The following is a 16,826-nucleotide window of genomic DNA, read 5'->3' on the forward strand; positions in this document are numbered from 1 at the left end:
AACATGACAATGACCCAAAGCACACAGCCAGGAAAACCAACCATGCTCCATAAGAAGCATATGGACTATTTAAAAGCTAAATACAGTAACAGGTCTTTGAGGGTCAGAAATCTGGCTGATAAGCAAGTGAGCAAATAATTATTTTACACAGTAATTCACAAATAAATTGTTAAAAAAAATCATACAATGTGATTTCCGGATTTTTCTTTTTAGATTCTGTCTCTCACAGTGGAAATGCACCTATGCTAAAACTTGTAGACCCCTCCATGATTTCTAAGTAAGAGAACTTGCAAAATCACAGGGTGACTAAATACTTATTGACCTCACTGTATACAGTATATATATTTCTTAGGTAATATAAGTGCAAAACATGAATGTAGAAAAATGGGGGGAAAATAAAATAGAACAAATACAAATAAAATGATAAAAATCTGTTTATTTAAATTTAAATTATGTGAATGTATTGTTTTAGTTTTCTTTTATTTATTCTATATATTAACAAATATATCTTTTATTTATATTATTAGTGAAAATATTCTTTAATTACACAATGACACAAAGTGTCTTTATAACCTGTTTTGACACATGTACTTTTTGTTGTTGTTGTTGTTGTTATTTTCTTGTCAGGTTTTGCATAAATTGTTGCATTTCTAATTTTCTTCTATTGTTCTATAATTTAAAATCATTAAATAAAGGTATTCTCAACTGTAAAGAATGGGGGGGTGAAAACTACATTTAAAACATACATTTACTATTAATGAAGGTAAAATAATCCAAATTATTCTCTTCAGGTCATATTTGAACTAATCATTTAAATAACTCCTCTGGGGAGAAGAAAACAGGTGGGAAGTACAACTTTGAAATTCTTCCCCCAGGTTCGTGTAGGAAGGATAAACTGTTAAAATGAAAGTAAAAGTAAGCAAAAAACATTTAGAATGGAAAAATACATCTTATTTTAAAACAACTTATTAGTTCTTTTTTTACGAAAAAGACTTTGAACATAAAAAAACATTACCACAAGTAAATATTTAAAGCTACAATCTAGCGACGTTGGCTAAAAAGATGATGACGCTGCCGATTAAAACTAGCTAAAAAAAAAAGGAAACACTAATAGATATGACCGTGATAATTAGACAAAACACCCATCATGGTAACATCTGTGATATTTGGTTGCTAGCAACTATCACAGATGTTACCATGATGGGTGTTTTGTCTAATTATCACAGTCATATCTACTGTATTAGTGTTCCTTTTTTTTCTTCTTTTTTTTTTTTACACGAAACTAAAGACATATAGCAAGGTTTGAAAATGTAGTGAGTAGAAATAAGGTAATACTACTAAACCCCTTAAAGGAACAAAGAGTAAATCAGGGTCAATGTAAGAAGAGTCACTTGTCCTCCTGCATATATTTTTAAAAAACATTTTTGTCCTTTTCTTTCCCGTCCCATCTCGCGACCCACAGTATATTAATGTAATCAGGCCTAAAATTATTTTTTATTTTTTTAAAGTAAAAACTTTTTTAACTTAAGGTTCCCATTAGGCTAAAATTCCTGGCCAGAACTCCTTACTTCCTACTAACCTCGCTTCCGGAAGACCTCATGCTACATTGCAGTGTTTTGGAAGATGAGACAATGGCAGGAAAATCCTAATAGAAAGTTCTCTTCCTATATTTTTGCTTTTATTCTTCTTCTTGGCTTCCTATAAACAGAGCAGGCTATCATATACAGTATAAAGAATGTTATTAAGCATCCTTGCAACAACAGAGGTGGTCGCAAAACGCTGGAGCCGGAATATACAATCATTTCTAATTTCCCTAGAAGAAAGCTGGGTCAAAATATCGGCCTGAATCAAGAAAACAATTGAGGAGATTACTACTAAAATTGGCGTAAGAACTATAAAACATTAATAAACCTAAAAGAAAAGTGGTAAACCATCATCTTTGGGGAAGAAATGTGGTCGGAAAACCATCCTGAATGCCTAATGGGAGATAACTTTTAAAAGATTTCATTATTCCTTGATGGCACGGGGATTTTCCAAGAAGACATCGCCATTAGTGGCACAAGAGTGGTTTAGGGAGCATGATATCATTTCATACAACAAAATATTCTCTATGACTTTTTTTTTTCGGCCAGGCAGTGTATGTAGATGTTTATGACTTATGATCAACATTCCAATCATTCTTGCAACACCAGGGTCACATTTCTATATTGCATTTCACTTTAATGCTACTGGCTTTATCCACAAGCTCCTGGGAAAAAAAAAGAAAAGAAAAAGAGACAGTTTTTCAATAAATCTTAACATAGCTTTAACAAGCGTCACTTTTCACGACAGCTTTCTCTGCAGCTCCTTTTTATTCATTCTGTTGCCCCTGAATGTGCAAGCAAATAAACCTGTCTCACCACACCCTGATCTCTGGCAGCCAGCGAGACGTAGAGCTGGAATTGAATATATCCCGTTTGGACCTGGCCTCCATATACTGAAAAAACACGCAGTTTGCCAGCCAGGGCTAGATGTCATTATACTCCCACTTACACTCCTACACTTATACACCATCTCCTCCTCTCCCCCCACCCTCCCTTCTCCTGGCTGGCTCGCTTTATCTTACAAACACTTTTCCCCTCAATCCTCATACCTTTCCTCCTCCAGTTTTCCTGCATAGAAGAAGAAGCAGCTCGGGTTCCTGATCAGACTTTACCGGGATCAGTATTTTACCTCTGTCATTGGGCTGGAGGACACAAGCACTGCAGTAGTGCACATTAATGAGGTGCTAAAAAGGGTAGCATGACCAAGGCAGATGAGAAATACAAAAGAGGAAAAAGAAGCATTATACTGTATGAAGTCATTTAAACATTTTTTTTACAAAAAGCAATCCATGAAGGGAGCTGACGAGTTGCAGAGCAAACCAGCTGCCAAAGAGTCAGTCTAGCAATTTATTATAGTGTGTGTCCATGCGTCCATGTTGCAGCTAATACACACAGTGATGATTAAGATGTGATGCAAGATATAGAAATGAGTCAATTGTTTTTTTTTCCTCATTCCAGGAAATGCAACTGTCTATTATTTGCTTAACTAATATCTAATTTTTTTTATTATTATATAAATAGCAGAACCACTATAATGAAGGTAGTTAGCAGTTATATGTTTTTGTATTTTTGTTGATCGTAAATGATCTTTTCTTTTAAGCTTCCTTACAGTATATTCCTGCTGTAGTTCAAATTTAAAGGTTAATTCATATTCTATAACAAAACCATGACGGTAATACCATGAGAAATATTACTATGTTAATATCAATGCACTCGCTCTAATATGTGATTGTTTCTATAGTAATAGTTCAAATGACTTGCATGCTATTATTTAATCTACACTGGACAATAAATGGTTTATAAAAACGTTTTTTATTCCATTTTTAAAACATTTTGTGACTTTGCTGCAACGCTTTTGGGAAACCCAAGGGATCGTGTTGTATTATCATGGTAGGGAAAACAACCCCTTAAAAACACACTGGTTCACAACTTCCAGATTTTGACAAACCTTGGATTGCAGTTAACAACTAATCAGCTCAAATCAAAACATGCCAATCTTTAACTCTGACAAATCCCCAACTCTGTGCATTTCTATTGCACACCACCGGGCCTTGTTGGAGACAGCACTTCCTGCTTCACTTGTGGTCTACGATTATAAAGGAAAAGAGGAGATATGCTGAGTGAGGTCAGTGACCTGGGAAGTGTGTGTGTCACTTTGAGAAGACCTTATCTTTTCCAGAGCAGCTGTTCATTTCATGCAGCTCAGTAAACAGAGGTTTATTAAAGAACAGAGAAAATTAACGAATGGGCCATACAGTTATTGTATAATAATCGACGACAGCTTGGTATGATAAAGCTCAGTTCCTGTTGATTATTGATTGTTGCAAAGTGCTCACCCTGGAGACTCCTCCCAAATAAGGGCTTCAACATATCTCCTCACAGAAACCATCGGATTGGTTAGCTGTTCCTATAGAAACGATAATGCGCTAAGTACAAGCCCGTGAATATAAAAGTGCTATCTGGACTATAGCTGGAACTACTGCGAGGACTGCTGGTATAGGAAATGAATCCACCATTGTTTGACCAATCAGGTTTGAGAAGAAGGGAAGCGCAAAGTAAGTCAATGCTGCTCACTCACTTCTGCAAACATCTGTGAGATATGAGCACATTGTTCATGATCCTTAGGGAAACTGGAAAGCACTAAGGATTACGCAAAAAAGCATGGTGTGGATATGGTGCAACTGTAAAAACAGTTCCAGCATTGAAGCCAACAGGGTAGGTCACTGTGATGAGAAAAACAACTGGGAATGCGATATGAGAGAGAGCGAGAGAGAAAGAGAGAGAGAGAGAGAGATTTCATTGTCAAATCAGGATTAAAGACACAGGCTGCAAACCAGCTCTTAAACCGTGTCCTTGAAGGACTTTCTGGAAAAAAAAAACATTCCTGCATCAGCTTGAGGACTTAAACAAAGGCAGATGAATGTCAGGACTCATACCTGATCGAACATGTGTTCCATTATGATCAAATTATGAAAGATAATTCGACTGACAAGACCGACTATCATCAAGCAAAGTACTATCTTGAGTACATTATGAAATGTCTAGAATAACATTCGGGGACGTGTAGTTATTGAAAAGGAACGAAGGACAAAAGTGTTGTGATGAAGCGTAGTTTTTTTTGTTCTCATCCCTTTAATTACTCAGTACACCGAAGCAATTTGCCAGTGGTTGCATTTCTTTATTCATCAAGGAGTGAAACACCATACTTCATACACACCATCTATTTAAAGTTACTTTTTATTTTGTGAAACAACTGCAAAACTATTTGTTAATCGTTCAGGTTATAAAACACCAGATCTTGTTTGGTTAAAAGAAACCGTTCCTTGTCACTTCTTTCCCAAAAAATTTGTGTTGGAAACTGGAGTTTACAAAACTGCTAAACAACTATGTCCTAAAAGGAAATTTGGTTATTCCAATAATAATAATAATAATAATAATAATAATAATAAAAGAATCCTTCTGATTATAAAGTACTGTTTTTTTTTTTTACCTGAAATCTTTTTAAAATGAACACCCTTTGACATTTAATAGCAATTAAGAGAAATGACCTTTTAGTCATTTTTCGATGTTCGGATGGCACATACAAACAAAACGTAAGAAAACACATTCACTGCTTCTGGTCTTATTTGCATTTTTTGTAATAAACAAATCAGTGGATTTTTTAACTATTGTGGCTCCATACTATATTAGAAGATACCGCACCCCCCTCCCCCCGGTCTGTTGCTCAGCTCTGCTGTTCTATGGAGGGGCGTGGCTCAGCAGTACCTCATTAACATAGACACAGAAGCAGCACATTTGCAGGAGGAGTGAAATAATGTATAGTATAGAATGTTGCATTATCTAAAGCACACACACACACACACACACACACACACACACTTTGGGGGCGCTCTGGAGACCTGTGTTAACTTGTTCAGTATATAGTAAAATATGAAACCTGTAGAAACAGTAATTAATTTTTACTAATTTATAAATTCTAAATTTCTGAAATAATGTAAATAAAGCTACTATTTTGTTTTAAATAAAATCATCATGTTTTTGCATTCAAAAGCCATTTTGATAAATTACCAGACAACTACGAGCCAGAGAAATGTTTTCATCAAAACTCAAACACGGCCCAGCTGAAGGACTCTCCACTCAATCTGGGAACACTACAAAAGTTTTGGCACTGTTTGAAATTCCCATTATTTAACCTTGCTTAAAGAAAAACTGCTTGATTGTTTTGAGCAAGGTCTTTAGCATTGTTGCTTTCTCGACTAAACAACTCAAGTGTCATTTTTTTTTTATGGACATTAAAAACAGCCAGGCTGCTCCAGTTTTGAGGCTTTGATTATATAAAAGTAAGGGCAACTTCCAAGAATGCTTTCTTTGGACATGTGAAGCCACGTTCAAACTTATTCCCTAAAGAGGTTTTGAAGATGAGATTGCTATCAAGTGTGAGAGAAAGCGTGTGGAACAAAGAAATCAGAAATAAATTACATGCCTAGAGTGTGTTTTCCAGAGAAGGCTTGGCTCTTGTACACATACACAGATGTGCGGACACTTAATCAAGCACAAATACACTGATGTCTCCAAATAGGGTGATCCAAATGTGGAGTTTTACTGCACCTGATTTGTGTCTGTGAGATTACAATCCGAAGAATGATCTTCATTTTGTTCCTATCTACGTTGCATAAATAAATTATATACACAAAATATTTAAAATATTCCTTTTTCATTATGAGAATTCTTCATTCTGATTGGTCAGAAGGTATTAATTATTTTCTATAACAGTAGTTCTGAATAGTCCTGGCTGCAAAACAAATTATAGATAAGAAACTTTTTTTTTTTTTTTTTACATATTTTACATAGCCCTAATAATTAGAAAACTTTTAATTATATACTTTACATGATGGCATTTGATAGACACCCTTATCCAGAGCAACTTAAACTTTATCTCTTTATACAGCTAAGCAGTTGAGGGCCTTGCTCAAGGGCCCAACAGTGGCAACTTGGTGGCTCTGAGATTTGAACCTGGGACCTTCCGATCAGTAACCCAATGCCCTACCACCGAGCTCCCCCTGCCAATGGCATGTTAACATTTCTTTATAACAATATAATGAGTCTCCAGTGTTAGCACTTTGTAACAGTCAGAAGTTAAGCTATCGCTGTCCAGGACAGAGGACTTTGTGGTTTCTTGCAAACTCAACTAGCTGTTTTTATCTGGCGCAAACTAAAACATTTCAAAACATAGTCATGAAAAAGCAAACCGTACAAATTTCTAAAGGTTTTAGGTTTAATTCCACTAAATAAATCAAGTGTATAAGCCACATCGTGGAATTTAAGCAACATAATTTTAATTTAAGTCTGCTTAAACGTTAATTCATGTAAATAATTACAATAAACTAGTTGCATTGTTGCTGAGAGAATAATCTTATGGCTTCATTGCTTTAGTTATAATTTATGTACTTCAGAAAATGAGACATGTTATCAGCAAGAATCTCCTTTCAAGACCTTTAAATATGGTTCCATTAGCATAGCCTTGCTAATAATATAGCGCAAATCCTTAAGTGCAGACCAAAGTTTATGAATTAAAAAAAAAAAAAAAAAAGGGGGCATGTGAGGTCAAGAAAAGTACCAAGGCTCTAGTTTTTAGCAGTTTTATTTATGGCAGTATTCAGTTTTTAGTTTCCTAAATATCACAAATGTTCAAGCTTCATTCATATTACTATTATAGTTTTTATTATTGCTAACTAACCTTTTGCTAGTTCCTTAACTTTTTCTTTGATAAACAACATAATTCCACCTAGGCTAGCACCTCCATGGCTAATCGCTAACGTCCTTTCTGACCCTGATGTCACCTCTGTGCCGTGATGATTATAGCAGAGCAGGAGCTAACGGTAATGTCTCTACTGTGAATGAGAAACTGAATGTCCGGTCAGCTCTGGCGGCCATGTGCTGTCCTTCACAGTGGGATTTGGAGAATTTCAAAGGGCCAGGGTCGAGTTTTGCATCATGACACAGCTGCAGATTTGGGTTAAAGCGTCCAGCTGGAGGAGTGGGCGGACGGAAGGAATGGATGTGTGGCAATCATGCCATTTTAAACAGATTGAACCGATTGGTGGAGTACAGCTGAGTCGAGTGGAGAGTATCAGAAAAACAATTAGAGCCACTCACAAATATATATACATTACAAGCCTTACTGTAAACATTTTAAAAAAAGACCTGCAACCAATAACCAGGAGGAAAAACTCCAAATGAGAGAGGAGGAGGAGAGAGAGATGTAACACGAGCAGGCTGTCGAGGCCTGGAGAAGAGAGGAATGGTCTGGGGCTGCGGACCTCGCCCAGTCCCTCAGGGTCTCTCTCATTTCCTCTAATTCACTTTGAGCTCAGACAACAGCGATGTACGTCAGTTATGGCCCCGGTCTGACAAACACCATCAGCACACAGATATCTCTATTAGGCTATTAGGCCCTTTCCAGAGATTGATTTGTGCATAATAGGCTTGTTAATGCTGCAAAAAATACAAACAGTGCTGCTAATGAGATGTTTGAATACCTCGGAATACCCTGAAAAAAGACTTCTTATGAATTAGTTTACATGGAATTACATGGAAAGGAATCATTCCAGTTTTAAGAGAGATTTGTCAATCAGCTATTGAATTTCTGAGTGTTGTGACATTAAGAACTAAAACTGCTGCTGTAGGAATATTTAAAATAGTTTTTTTCCGCATTTCAACTGTAAAATCTGTACAAACTGTACTTGCCAAATATTTACCTTAAACATGGCGAATTTTTAGCGTAAAAGGTCTTGAACCTTACCAGACCCCAGCATTGTTGAATTCTCTAATCTGATTGGACAGGAGGCTTCAAATCATTTTCATGAGTACATGATTGTTTTTATAGTAAATTCTAACACATATCTTCTCCACCAGATGCACCGCATACACTATATGGACAAAAGTATTCGGCCAAACCTGCAATGACATTGTATCCAAATTCATAAATTTCAATATTGACATGGTCCCCATTTCGCAGGTCTTTCCACTCTTCTGGGAAGGCTGTCCACAAGAGTTTGGAGTGTTTCTGTGGAAATTCATGCCCATTCATTCTGTGGGGCATTTATGAGGTCAGGCACTGATGTTGGATGAGAAGGCCTGGCTCACAATCTCCGTTCCAGTTCATCCCAAAAGTGCTCGACTGCGCTCTGTGCAGGACAGTCAAGTTCTTCCACATCAAACGCATTAAACCATGTCTTTACAGTCCATGCTTTGTGCACTGGGGCACAGTCACATGACTGGGGAATAGAAAAGGGCTTTCCCCATGTTCCCCCTATGATGTCTTGCTATGCTGAGGCATTAAGATTGCCCTTCACTGGGGATAAGGGACCTGATTGAAACACCTGAACTCAATAATTAACAGGTTTGGCCAAATACTTTTGATCATATAGTGTATACAGATTACAAAACATGTAATTATTCATGAAAGGAGTCTCCAGCATTGGTGCTTCATAACAGACAGAGGTAAAGATGTATTTAGAAGTTTTCTGACGTCTGCAGGACAGTCGAGCTATGCGATTTGTTAAGAGCATGCGATTTTATCAATCCTTATCTGTTTCTTTGATATTAAGGTTAATTCACGAGGAAAAGAAGAAAAAAAAAATCTCCCAAAACAGATTTGTACTAACACAGTGTAAGGATCAATCCAATGACAGAAACTTCATAACACTTTTGCAGTCGCGCTGGATACTGAACGTATAATACATGTAAATGTGAAATGATCTAATGATGATACCGTTGATATTTTTTAAAATTTTGTAAGCGTACCACTTCTTCTTCTTTTTCATTTCATGATCAGTTGTTTGCAATACTGCCACCTACTGGACTGGAGTGGGAGATTGAGGCGCAAATAAGATTATTGATTTTTGCAAGATATGGCATTTTAACAACCAACAACACCAGTTACATACATTTAGTATTTTTTCTGCTTCAAAACCTGTCAGAAATATCACTGCTCGAAATAAAGCACTCTACGTAAGATTGACAGTTCAGCACTGAGTTTGTGATTTCTTGTTTCTTGGTAAAGTAACAAGCTGGTTTTTTTTTTGTTGGTCTTATTTACTTTAAGACAAACAGATAGGAGAGGCTGGTAAGGAAAGAATGAAACCTTATCTGCTATAATGTACAGTAAGTGATACCAGGAATTCTACTGTTTCTGTCCAAATTCATTCTCAATGTCAGATAATAAGATATAATTAGTTTTTTTTCCTCTGAGGCCACATGAGAACCAAGCCAGTTCCCAAAAGCTCAACAACAAAAAAAGATGCAAAACACACCAAATGGCCATCAGCTCTGTTTTATACCCTGTAGAGTCTCAAGACCCAAAAATAAAGCTAAAAAAATTCCAGGCAGTCCCACGAGAGGCAGCTGGGGAAACATAGCCAAGACAGGCAGGATGCAGACTATGGATTATGTCGTAAACTCAACCTAAGCATGCCTTCCTCCTCCCTTTTTTTGTGTGACGGGGCTGCTCGAGGACACCATGTGTCCCTCACCTGTCATCTCCGTCTTGTGACAGCCGGTCATCCGTTGATCAACTCCACACCCTCTGACACTCCCCCTTTTCTTTCTGAGGTCTATCATAGTAAACAAGCGTACAATACCACCTGTCCCCCTTTAACACCGTCTCTGCTGTGAAGGTAATTAAGTTATCCAACAGGTCACTAGTAATAAAAACACGACCTCCTGGAACCCTGAGACGAAGCAGCATGTTGAATTAAATAGCTCATAACAACAAGGGAAAAAGACCACAGTGTCTGTATGCGCTAACATTTTATAATTTCATGTTGTGCTGTGGGCTAATAAGGGCGCATATATATATAAATATATAAATATAAATTATATATATATAAATCCCCCAGAAACACGACACACAGTCTCCCAAGAACGCACCTAATCCCCTTTCACCTTAGTCTTTCACCTTCTGGTTTTGTGAACATACCTGATTGCCTTATTATACACACACACACACACACCTCTCAATGATTCTCCATGGCAAAGCACGCCCATCCTTAGAGAAAAGAGACTCCTACATAAGCGAACGCAAAACAAGTGCACTTAAAGGGCTATGGTTCAGATTAATCTCTGTATTCAGTGTGACACAGACTAACCCCCATCCCCCCCCCCTCCATTTTTTTTTTGGGGCCCTCTGATCTGTAAAAAGAAAAAATTACAAGAAGGCTGTGTAATTGAAACATGCTGACAATTGAACCTAGGGCCAGTTGTTTGACTCAAGCAAAGCTTTTAAACAGTGTTACTATGTAATGAAACTTCAAAGCAACTAAATAAGAGTTAAATGGTTACAATGAGACATTTGACTTTTAAACACTGAAGGAATTTACTATATTTTTTTCGGAAGGCTTGCTTGTTTGGTCACACTACAACACTGGAAACAATGACATAACCACACTAATCCCTTCTTTTAGAAAAAATTATTCTGAGTTGTATTTACATAGTTTTTGACAAAAGAATGTAGCTAGATTTGATTGCAACTTTCACAGTAATATTTAAATTTTCTTTTTTTTTTTTACAATCAATACTGAGAAATGTGTTAAAAACGTTACTCGTAGAGGGTGATGAGCAGGTGACACATACCTGATAAAAAAAAATCCCTTGGAGTATTCCTAGTGCTAAAAAAAAAAGCTAAATGTGTAAAGCAATCAATACCGTCAGGGTAACCTGTGAAGTTATATTTACTTAAATTTATTTATTCAGTTGGTACTTTCGGTTGGAAGCAATTCACGCAAGTCAGGGTGCAAGTGTAAAAACATGCTGCTGAGACTTAAGGGCCTTTTCAAAGAGCCCCATAGAGGCAATTGTGCATGTTGTGCTAATAACCTTTAGGTCACTAGTAAAGAACTTTCAATAATTTTAACCTCATTAAAATCCCAACCTAAACTTGCAAAGAAAGGTTGTATTTTTGATCCATTATGTAATTCACTTGTACATTTCTTCTGGTAAGTTAAACTACAACGATTCCAGTTAGCTGGTTAGCTAAAGCAATGCATAGCAAAAGCAAAAGCAGCTGTCGCTCAAACTGACCACATCACTGATTATGCATAATATTATGACTTAATGTAATTTTAACTGATGAGTTTCATAAAATACACCCTGTCATGAATGGGAAATCTAGCTACGGAGACCAAAACCTCTTTTTTGTACCAGGCTGTAAACATGTTTCTTTATGTTGTAAACGTTTAGGCACTTGATAAGATACATAGTTAGTAACCTATTAACCCAGAATAAGGATCTATTCTAAAGATCCTTAAGTATCTTAAGCACTTTGTAAGTCGCTCTGGATTACAGCGTCTGCCAAATGCCTAAATGTAATTCATGTACTTCCTTCAAATTTTTACTTTCATGCTTTTATTTTAAATAAATCTAACTATGTGGCCCAGATTTTTAGATCTAATCAGAGTTAAGCAAATAATTACACACTGCTGCATCTTCAAATATGGTACTGTAACCTGATAGCTATAGACCTGCCCTTTAACAGGCCCTCTATCAGCCTTTATCACTCGGGGGGGGGGTCTGACTTCACACTTGTTGCTGCAATTAGCCATTTGAACCTGTTTGAAATTATAATGATTCACAAGTCTTCCCTAACACCTCTATTTATATCCCACCTTAAAAAAAAAACAATGACTTCAAAACATTCAAAAAGGTTAAAAAAAATATTAAATATTTAATGGTTTAAAATTGACATACCTGAAAGTAAGATTTTTGATACTGTTACACATTTCATGAATCAACATTTATACTGCTAAAACACATGTCTCGGTTGTGGTTGATTTAATTGAAAAGTTTATATTTATGTAAAAAATTTATACTTTTATAGGTATCAAATGTTCTTCTTTTATTTTCTAGAGCCAAAGGTTCATGAACTAGCAATAAACTAGCCAGCTAAGACCAGTGAAATTTATCATAATAGAGATACCGGAGGAGACAGACACCGGAGGAGACAGCCTGCACCAATGATGTTGTGTCTAAACAGCATTTGTATTTCCGTCCTCAAATATGATTTGCCTCCATATCTGATTCGATCTGTGCCTGGGTACACTGTATCACTCTCAAGGCATGGTTCCCGAGTACGGAACGATTGTGTTCTCACTGATCAAAATCAACCAGACTTTGAGGTCAGTTGTTCTCGGAAATTATCCCAGGGCCATAATGTAAAAACGCCCTTAGTTTAAAGTAACAGTATACCCCTTATATACCAAATAACACTTTTATAACACTTTTGTACCAATTTAAGGCATCAGGTTTTAAACTTTAGAAAGCTTACAAGGCAGACCAGATATAAGATATCTCTATGGACATGGGAGACAAGCCAAATGTGTACATAATGACTGGCAATAACAAGAAACATGCACCCTGTTGTGTATGTCATCAAACTGAACCACACCAGAACAGCCTCTACCGTAACAAACGGTCTATTTTAAAAATGCAAAAAGTCCCGCCAAAAATATATTCCCTTATTTGTGGTGTTCTCGCTCGGTGTGTCAACAAGTAAAAAGGGGAAAAATGTTGTTCCCTGATGTTTGATGTCGATGACCGCTCCCTTTACGCTATATACAGTACAGTATGCTGGAACTACTGAGTGCAAAAATAATGTCCATATTTTACCTCATTGCTGATGAACACATTGCACACTCCAAATGACAAAATCAGGCCAAAGTAATTGACTACATTGTTGTTGTAAAGTGTCGTTTCATACCAAGGGTTGCTTTGAGTGGTTTCCTCGTCCTCTCAAAAAACATGCTGATATGTTGTTCATAGATTTTCAAGCATTTTACTGCATATCGTACTGTGTATGACTGTGTATGTGACAAATAAAATTTGAATTTGATTTCATCAATGACAAATAAATAAATTGCCCCTCGGTAGGAACGAGAGTGTAAATTTGTCTAACATGCACTAGTGCTAGACTGGCGTTATATAGGGTGTAGACAGAGCAAGTATCTCCACCATTTTCATAGAAGAAGATAAGGGGTTTAATTTCTCCATGGGAAACCCCAACCTGGTGCAAAAGGAATCAATGTAGTGGACTCTCAAAGCTCGTGCTAAGTCTCTGAAAAAAGTGGGCAGTTGTCCCACCAGTAGGTGTAGGGGATCCCTCAAACAGTTAAGGCTCTGGTTGGAGGTTCAAGTCCCACTTTTAAGCAATTAACCCTGTCTGCTCCAGGGCTGCTGTATCCTGGCTGATCCTGCACTGTGACAGATATGCGAAAAATCATTTCACTGTTATGTAAGGTATCTTAATCTTAGTGGTCACCCCCAACTGGAGGAGCCAAATGACAAACAACAACAACCCTGTGTTCATCGGATGAGTGCCGGACCCACCGCCACTATAACCAGGACAAATAAGTGATAAAGGAATAGATTTCGGATACAGTTTTACTACAGAAAATCGACACAAAGCCTTAATACGCAGCACTAATCTCCAAACACTAAGACCACAGACACATCAGAATAGCTCTCTCGGGCTAGTGCACTCGAAAAAAGGGGACAAGGGATGCATTTGAGATGCGGCCCCGGGATCACTATGGCGACTGGGCTGTTCCGTTGCTTAGAGAGGGATGGGATGTGCGTGGCAGGATGACATCATGGCGGGACTGTTTCTGCTCGCTTTAACGTGGCGTGCACAAAAACATGCTGGTCAAAAGGACAGGATTTAAGGTGCATGCGTATTACAAAAACGGCTGGACGGGTTGATGGATACAAGTGTAATCAAAAACATCAAAGAGGAGGGAGGACGAGGGAACGCGAGGGGTGAGGGATCACCCAATGCCCCGACATTCCCTTTAGTGCTTTAGTTTTACCCTCTCGCACGAGCTCGGGCTTGGGTATTTTGATGCGCAAAATTAGGAATCTGTAAACAAACACGAGCATCAAACCACATCTAACAGACAGACAGACGGATACATTGTAACCATCATCATGGATGGAGGATCAAACGCGCTCGTGCAGCGGCGCAACATCAACAGGAACTCGGAGCGCGCGAGCGCGCGCGCGCGTGTTCGTGGCACGCATTGCATTGCTCTCTAGCTCTTTAAGCAGTAACATATACTGGCTACTGGCACTGACAAGACTTTCTTTGCTGGTTCGTACGCAACCTGAGGTGATCAGGTATCAAATGCTTTATCAAAACAACAACAACAACAACAACAACCAAAACCCTTCCAGTAAGCAAACTACAGCATAGCCACGCCTGTTCCCATCCAACCTACTGTACACCCTTACCGTTATCCCATGCATCTCTCTCTCTCTCTCTCACACACACACACACACGCATTAAAGAGCCATACATGCACAATATCAATTAAAATCACTTTGTGTCACTGTGTTGACATGACATCAAAATAGTTCTTAGAAAATGGTCTGTCCTTCACCCATCCATCCATCCATCCATCCATCTGCACCTACACGCTTCACCAAACATAAACCTTTTCCCTTCACTTGGATCAAATAAATCACGCGTATTATTATTATTGTTGCATCTTCACTTATTATTATTATTATTATATCTCCAGTCAAGTCTTTTCTTCCAGGTGGAAACAAATATCTATTCGCACTTACCTATCAAAGACTACGTGACGAACTTCACCGCCGTTCCCGAGTCCGCAGTGTGTGTGTGTGTGTGTGAGAGGGAGAGCGAGGGAGTGACCGCACTGCCTCCTGATTACACTACAGCGAGCAAACGACTCTTTCAACCGACTCGAGCGAATCGACTCTCCAAGACTCTGATTCAATTTTAACAGTGTCCTTGACTACTTCCTTTAGTAGATTGTTTTGTTCTGCCAAGAATAACGAAACACATTTGGTTAAATGAGTAATGTGTAATATGTTTTTATGTGTGTGTGTGTGTGTGTGTGTGTGGTTTTACAGTGGCTTAGTTGTTAGCGCTGTGGTTGTCACCTCCAGTGGTTCGATTCCCGCCTCAGGGTCTGTGTGCATGGAGTTGGGGTTTCCTCCTGGTACTCTGGTTTCCTCCCACAGTTCAAACACCTGCAGATTAGGCTGATTGGCTTTCCCCAATTTGCCAATAATATGCGTTTGTCCTGTGATGGATTGGAACCCGATCCAGGGTGTACCCCGCCTTGTGCCCTGTCTCCTGGGATAGACTCCTGTATACAGAGTAAAGTGGTATAGACAAGGAGTAGGGTCAGGGGTAGCTCAGTGGTTAAGGCATTGGACTACGGTTTGGAAGGTCCGAATCCCACGACGACCAAGTTGGGCCCTTGAGCAGGGTTCTTAACCCATAACTTGTTTAAAGTTCTGGATGGTGTTTACGGTGTGAAATCAAACAATTCAGTTGTGAGTTGCTCGAATGAATCGAATCAGTAAAGTGATTCACGTCTGTTTTTCTTCAATCTGTATCAGGGCTCTGCCCCACTGCTGCACTGATGACTGAGATAAGGGGCGGGGTGAAACACACACACACAAACACACACACACACACACACACACACGCACACACACACACACACACACAAGCACAAGGACAGATTCAAAACACAAGGTCCGAAGAGATAGATTGATAGAGAAATGTTTGATCTGATATCAATTAAATAATTATTAAACGTCTGAACATATAACACATTTCCATCATCTTCTTCATTTTATCCCAAAGGCATGCAAAACTTTTGCAATCATCAAACACATTTCCTCAGCAATTTCCTGGACATTTAAACACAAATCCCAAACCAGATGTGTATATACTACAGTATACACACATGTGTGCACACATACACACAGACGCTGTATTGGCTTTGAATTAAACTCTGGGTGAGGAATAAAGTACTCAGGACGAAAACTGTATGTGGCTTTTTTTTTTTCTTTTTAAACATAATGTTTAGGGTCAAAGTCAAGTCCATTACGGCTTAAACAAACAACCGGACATAAACAGTTGCTCTAGTGTCTGTGTTATGAGAACTCAGGCTGTGTGGGTAGACTCTTTGCCTCTCCATTAAGCTCTGCGATTTCTTTCCCCATACAGCGCACCCTTAATGTATTCATATTTGATGAGGCATGACTTTAACAGCATCTGCTTTTAGTGGGTGGGTGGGTCATGCCACAAATATTACATCACATTTTGTTTGTTTTGTGCCTTTTAAGGTTAATAAGTTGTTAAATTATGCACACTCACCAGGAGCATCAGCAGAATCTTCAGAATTCACTAATGATTCAATCTTAAGGAAATAA

At 38.1% G+C, this 16,826-nt stretch overlaps 1 protein-coding gene across 2 annotated transcripts in view; it reads right to left on the reverse strand.

Moving 5' to 3' along the window:
- The window catches only part of sptbn1 (spectrin, beta, non-erythrocytic 1), an 83,374-nt gene extending 68,060 nt beyond the window's left edge, over window positions 1–15,314 (reverse strand). For both annotated transcript variants that reach the window (XR_008365698.1, XM_053513469.1), the window contains exon 1: window positions 15,201–15,314. The gene's annotated coding sequence lies outside the window, so the exon portion shown is untranslated. The remainder of the gene's footprint in view (window positions 1–15,200) is intronic.
- Between the last annotated feature and the right edge of the window lie 1,512 nt (window positions 15,315–16,826).

Source organism: Clarias gariepinus, chromosome 15 (genome assembly GCF_024256425.1).
Source record: "Clarias gariepinus isolate MV-2021 ecotype Netherlands chromosome 15, CGAR_prim_01v2, whole genome shotgun sequence".
Lineage (NCBI taxonomy): Eukaryota > Metazoa > Chordata > Actinopteri > Siluriformes > Clariidae > Clarias > Clarias gariepinus.